Raw genomic sequence first — 6,722 nt, forward strand, 5'->3', positions numbered from 1 at the left:
TTAGATTGATTAACCCTTAGATTTAGGGTTTAATTGATTTCTTCTAGTAGGATTCCCGTACTCAAGGCAAAGATAGAAGGCTTAGGAGGATTAGATTCCATCTGATTGATGGGGTGGAGGAATTCTATCTTAAGTTTCTAGTGATTTAGACCTAGTTGCCATGGCTTATTGGGGCTAGTAGGCCTTTGAATTCTCCCGGTTTTATCCTAGAACATAATTGATACTTAATGCCTATCATAATTAGTAATCAAGATAACCTTCATACATACTCCCACTCCTTCCAAGTGTGTTTAACGACATCTTCAATTGTATTGTATCTATAATTTGTACAATTAGGCTAAAGAGAGAACTTAAACGTTTAGGCTATTGATTAAGTGAAAAGGAATTAATAGGAGCATATTGCCGTTCATGGGGAAATACGACCCTCGTGTTCATCCACGAGGTATTACTTAACGATCCGTGCACTTGCGGTATTACGGACTTGATTATGATATTTTATTGTGTATTTGCATACTTATATATATTCATATATTCATATTTTCACACACTCAACACCAGTAGGAAAGTGTCCATCAGGGGCTAATCATGGCAACAAGGGAACCCTATCCCACTTTTGAGTCGGATTCACCGATATTTTTGGGATGGATGGAGGAGAAAAGCTTCGTTGAATCTGAAGGAAGTAAGAAGGAGAGATCTGAAACATTTAATTAGGGGCAAAAAGAACTTTTCATGAGAGAAATGGCCAGATTGGGGGTAATGGATTTTACCCCAGTGAAAAGAGTTATATTCACCTCTCAAGAGTAATAATGACAACCCAATGGATACCTAAACATGGGTATCTATTGGGATTAGTAATCATCCCTGCAATCCAAACATTATGCAAGTACTGAGATTTTATATATTCAAAGAATCCACCTTGGCAGTTCAAAATCAACAAAGGAATGCACTCCTCGCTCAAAAGTACATATTTAAACATCTCCAATTATTTATAACCTTTACGAAAAAAGGTTCCTCCAATTAAGACCAAACCAGAAAACAGAGAGATGAGCAATTCAGGGAATGACAATCTTCATGAGCAGTTCACTCCAAGTGTCAATCGGACCAGGCACACACCAATGGATGCAGTCGTTCTCAACATTCTTCTTACCACCATCAAATGGATGGTAATTCCTGTAGGCACCTGGATGCCCATCAGGCCTCAACAGTGAAAGATGATAAGTATCAAGAAGCTCGATTCTCAACCCATTCTTTTCTCCAATGGCTGCAGCCTTCTCAAACTCCTCAACCTCAAGGCTCCTCATTAAAAGGTCTGCAGGATCCCCATTGATTTCCCCTTCTTTAAATGGCTCAGTCTTGTTGCAAATTCTTGAGCCAGAGAACTCTCCATCCTCAAAGTGATTTGGTGACCATGTCCTAAGGGACAACAAAGGGCTTGTGCTCAGACGTGGTGATAAACTTGAAAGTCAACTCGAGTGCCTTCCTATAAGGCACATCAGTGGCTATGTTGTTGAGCTCCAAATCAGGGCAGTAATGGCAGCCAATGACTTTGTTGTTCTCATATATCATTGCTCTTCTGTAGAACCAGTGGCTACCAGACATGAGCATATAGTCATACTTGTCATAATTCTTGGTCCATTGGCTATCCAGCACATCAAGATAAAGTTCCAAGTCTGGCAGATTTTTTTCAAGCTTGTAAGAAACTAGAAATGGCGACCAGATATCATAGATTGTAAAGTTGTACTCTGAGTAATAAAATATGCCGGAGTTGGTTCTGTCGTGATATATCTCATCAGGCTTGGCTACCTGGATTAAACAACAATGTGTTAGAATATGCTTGTTTTAATCTTAGTTCTAGTTTGATTTTCTGGATATTGTATTATTACCACAGATAATAGGCAGAGCAATGAACGAGCATGGTTTCGGAAGACAGAATCGCCGATCAGTGCAAATGATTTATTGCGCATTGCGTTCAGAAATTTCAGTGGATCGAAAGGAGGTAAGTCACAGCCATTTTGGTTGCCATTTCCAGTGAAGAAAAACCACTATCAGGCCTCCCATTCTTCAAACAATTTGTATAACTTGCCATATAATCACAGGTTTCGTTTGTGTATAATGGTCCTTCAGGTTTCGGAATCCACTTCCCAACAGAAAGATCACATACTTCTGCATCAATACAAATATAAGAAATATAGTAGTTAAAAATTTTCAAATATTTCTGACAAGAAATAACCTTGCTTTAAATATTGCTGCTCTTTAACTCCCAATTCCTTCATTAAAGGCCTGCTATTTTTAACTAGTTCTTGTTTGTTTACTGTTAAAAGAGTGAAATAGGCAAAACCATATGATAATAAAACTCATATTTATTAAAAACTCACTAAAAATCAACTCGAGAACAAACAAAGAGAAGCAAAGATGATGATACCATTCTTGACCGACCCTGTCCATGAACTGAAGTTACCGACAAAGAGATAGAAAGTGGCAACAGCCAAGAGAACAACACCGATGAACCTGAAGAGCATCAGGCTAATGCTCTTCCTCCTCTCTCGCAGTAGCAATGGCGCAGAGGCCAAAGCCTCTATATTGTCTGCCATTGCTGTCGTTCTGCAATCAAAGCAGAAGAGAACAATTAATGTGTAAGATGCAACAATGGCTCTGAAAGTAACCAATTTATATAATTTTATTTCCATGTAAAATTCTCACTATGCGGAGGACTATCATAAATTTTCCATGATTATTGTTGTTTGGATTTATTTGCTAGGAAAAGCAAGTTTTATAAAATGCCATATGACGAATTATGCATTATTGACATTGATAGGATCTGGTGGTGGTGCTTTGCTCAATATCAAGGGCCAGCGTAACTGTTTGTCAATACATACCAAACTGTGGCAATTATAGCTACCTGCCAAATTCATCAAAAGATACACAACTTTCTGATAAGATCGATTTTTTTTTTTTATCTTTCTCCACATTATTGCAATATCATTAAATTCTATTCAGCGTCTGGCATCCTATGCACGGTTTTCCAATGAAATCCTATTTGGAAGAATGATTAATTTAAGCCGGAAAATGTGAATTGCAGACTAATTGTATCAGCCATAGAGAATTTAAATTAGGTTATTATACAAGAGAAATTCCAAAAATTCTCAACATACAAAGATAAAAAAATAAAAAAACTTGGACCATGTGACTATGTGATTATTTATTTATTTATTTTGTAAATTTGGACAATTCAAAACCCCTTATTGATCAAATCAGCTCACTCTCCTCTTCGGAGGGGGGATGGGAAATGGTGGAGGTTAACGGCAAACGGATTGTTCTCGATCAAGTCCTTTTATAATTTTCTAAACGATGGCGGTCTGAGATGCAATTGGTCCCCAATCATCCTAAAAGGGCGATGTCCAAAGAAGATCAACCTGTTCAACTGGTTGGAGAGAGACAACAAAATCTTTACTTTAGAGAATCTTGCGTTGCGTAGATGCAAGCTTTTGCATTCAACCACTTGTGTTATGTGTCATGCTGCCATCGAGATTGCTGATCACCTCCTTATCCAGTGCCCCGTCGCATCCTATATTTGGAATTATTTTGGCCAGCTTTTGTCGAAGTGGCCCTCGTTCATTAGTGATTTGTGGGGGGATTGGCGTAAAAACTTTAAAAAAAAAATCCCTTCTCTTTTTTTGGATCTGCTTGTGAGAGCTATCACTTGGAATTTATGGCTTGAGAGAAACGCTCGCATTTTCTCTTACTCTTGTCTTCCGACTGTTCCCATTATTTTAAAAATTGATCATATGATTATGTTGTGGTTAATTGCAACCACTAACTCAAAGAAAGCTAAGATGGAAGAGCCATTGGCGAAAGTCAAGCGCAGTCTTGAGTTTCTCACCACTAGGGATACGACGCCAAGTGTCCCCCCTGAGCCCCCCTGAACCCTGGTGAGGGTTAGTTGACAAAGTCTTTCCTTCTCTAGAGTTTGTGTTCTTCGGTTCCTGTCTTGGGCTACACCTGGTGATTCAGTTGGTTGTTGTATGTTTTTTTGTTTTTTGCTTTCTGATGTAGCCCTGGTTGGGGCCTTTTCATGTCGATCTATATTTCTCTTTTTTAATGAATGTGGTTTATCCACCTTTTCAAAGCAAAAAAAAAAAGTCAAAACCCCTTAGCCTTTAAGTTGGGAGCAATTCGAACTCTCCACCTTATAAGAAAAATAAAATACCTCTCTTGTATTATAGAGACAGTACTTTGTGATAAGATGACTATGTAAAACACTACTCTTGTATTAGAAAAGTATTACTCTATGATAAGATGACTATGTAAAATTATAAACAAACTAAGATAATAGCCTAGTGCGGCTTTTTTTTTTGTCTTCTTTTTAATAGAAAAAATTGCTTTCCAGTTCTTGACCACTAATTTTATAGATTGGTTTGATAAGAAAATATATCACATGATTTCATAGTATATCTAACATGCATTCCTTAAAGTAGACCAATGTTTATGACTTTACAAACAAAATATTGATTAAGACGGTTAAATCTTAATATCTATGAGGTAGACCGAATGTCTGCAAGTAGGTGGTGATGGAAGTGAACACAATAATAAAAATGAACGATGCACAATAGCAACGAGTATATATGGGCAACATAGTGGCGGTAAACATGGCCATATTTAGTATGTGGACTGACATGGTGAGTTTGTGCTATTATTGATATTGCCTCTTAAAAGTATAAAATTTTATACTTTAGTCTTCAACTGTACAAATTTGTTTATTTTAATCCCTCCATTCTATATAGAACTTATAAAAGTATGCCATATATTTTTATCAAATCACTGGTCATATTGACTAATAGAGTTATAGAACAAACTCATTTGTACAGTTAAGATGTCAAAAATAATTTTGTAATTTAATAGTTAAAATGACTATTTTTATATTTTTGAGGTCTTAACAAAATAATTATCAAAACTTCAAAAAAGGATAACTGAATGTAATCCTAAAAGAAACTTACAGTTTTATTTTTTTTATGATTTTTCTATTTAAATAAAAAAATTATTAAAAAAAGATTAAATGATAGAAAAAGCTTAATGTCGATAAAAAAAAAATACCTTTACTCAACATGTTAAATAGAAAACTGTTATTGGAATTTTCATTAAGACTATTGGAAAAATAGTTAAAAAAAGAAATTGTAAGAAACCATTATAAAAGTAAAGAAGAACTAAGGACAAATGAAAGTGAATAATAAATCTCTTGAATATCTTATGGGTATGCATATAGTAGGAATCTAATTGCCTCATGTGACGTCTGACTGAGTTAATAAATCTGTAAGGGTCATTAAGTCACTGTAACTGGTGTACATCCGTATCTGTCTGTCCCTTAACACCTCTTTAGGGGATGATATTTATCGCCTTTGCCAAAAAATGAAAGTGATTAATCCTACAAGTTAATTGCAATAAAAACGTTTGCTATAAAAGTAATAATGACGATAACAATAAACACATAAGGTTTTCAATGTTTATTGCAATACAAAAATTTGATATAAAAGTAATAATGAGTAATGAGAAACACAAGGTTTTCATGCTTTGAAAAAGGGGAATAAATTTAAAAAGTAATAATTTGATATAAAACCGACACGACTTTGGATACTACATGTTAGAACAAACAAAAAATTGCAAAAAATATACAAGGTATGGTGCAATATTAATTTCAAGCGGGGCCACACAAGGGCACAGAAAATTATAGTATGTTTAAATTAAAACAAAATGGAACGTGGAGTGATCAGTTGATTGAAAGTTTACAATGAATAATTGCTAGGAAGGAGCTAGGGGCGGGTGACCCACAAAATTTTTTAAAATGTTAATAACAATTATTAGTGTATATATATATAAAATTATTAAATTGACTCCGGTAAATTAGAAAATGAAGGATTGTATTTCAATTTTTTTTTTAAGTATATGAACCATTATACAAATATTAAAAGTTTTAAAGGATCCGTAGTTTAGACCTCACATTCTTCTTTAAAAAAGCTAAAACTAAAATTTAGTTTGTCTTCTTTGCATCTAATATTTTCCAGGATTTTTTTAGCCCTTAGCAGATGAATAAGTCTACTGTAATGGTCTAACGAGCCGTCCGATAGTGACTCAGTGTTACTGGGGTGATCTTAGCCTAGAGGAAAGATGCTAAAAATAATTCTAAGTATGGTAAACTGGCCTCGTTAAGAAGATGTGCTGGGAAATCTACTTTTACCGAAAGAGGTGCCGGAAAATTTGCCGTCACATGCAGATGGGCGGCAAAACGTGCCTCAGCTAGGTGGGTTGGCCAAGTGTGACCGATAACGCTAAGGAAAGTTGACGCAACCGAGGGAGGCTAACGGTGTGACCAAGAGTGTAGAGAAAAGCTTCTGCGAGCAAGTTAGTAGCGAGGCATGGCCGAGAAAAACTCGCCCATAGCTCGGGTGGGCTAGGCGGGTGTGCCGAGAGATATGGGCACCTGTGTGTAGGCAAACTGCCACATGCGCATGGCCCGGTAGGCATGGCTGGGGCTGCTACAGCGTCTTGGCGTGACCAGAGAAGTGCGAGAGGGCTTCTCCGTGTAGGCAGAAACGTGGGGCGGTTGAGAAACCGATGGTTGCTCCAAACGGTTGCCGAAGTGTTGGAGTAGTGAACGGTTGCTCCAATCGGTTGCCGAAGTGGTGGAAAACATGGGGAAAGTGGTCAACACACTCCTTTCCCATGGGTAT

The 6,722-nt window shown here is 36.6% G+C and overlaps 1 pseudogene; it reads right to left on the minus strand.

The window, feature by feature from the left end:
• Nucleotides 1-875: 875 nt before the first annotated feature.
• Nucleotides 876-2,649, minus strand: LOC120257249 (annotated as a pseudogene).
• Between the last annotated feature and the right edge of the window lie 4,073 nt (nucleotides 2,650-6,722).

The sequence above is a fragment of the Dioscorea cayenensis genome, unplaced genomic scaffold, assembly GCF_009730915.1.
Source record: "Dioscorea cayenensis subsp. rotundata cultivar TDr96_F1 unplaced genomic scaffold, TDr96_F1_v2_PseudoChromosome.rev07_lg8_w22 25.fasta BLBR01001980.1, whole genome shotgun sequence".
Lineage (NCBI taxonomy): Eukaryota > Viridiplantae > Streptophyta > Magnoliopsida > Dioscoreales > Dioscoreaceae > Dioscorea > Dioscorea cayenensis.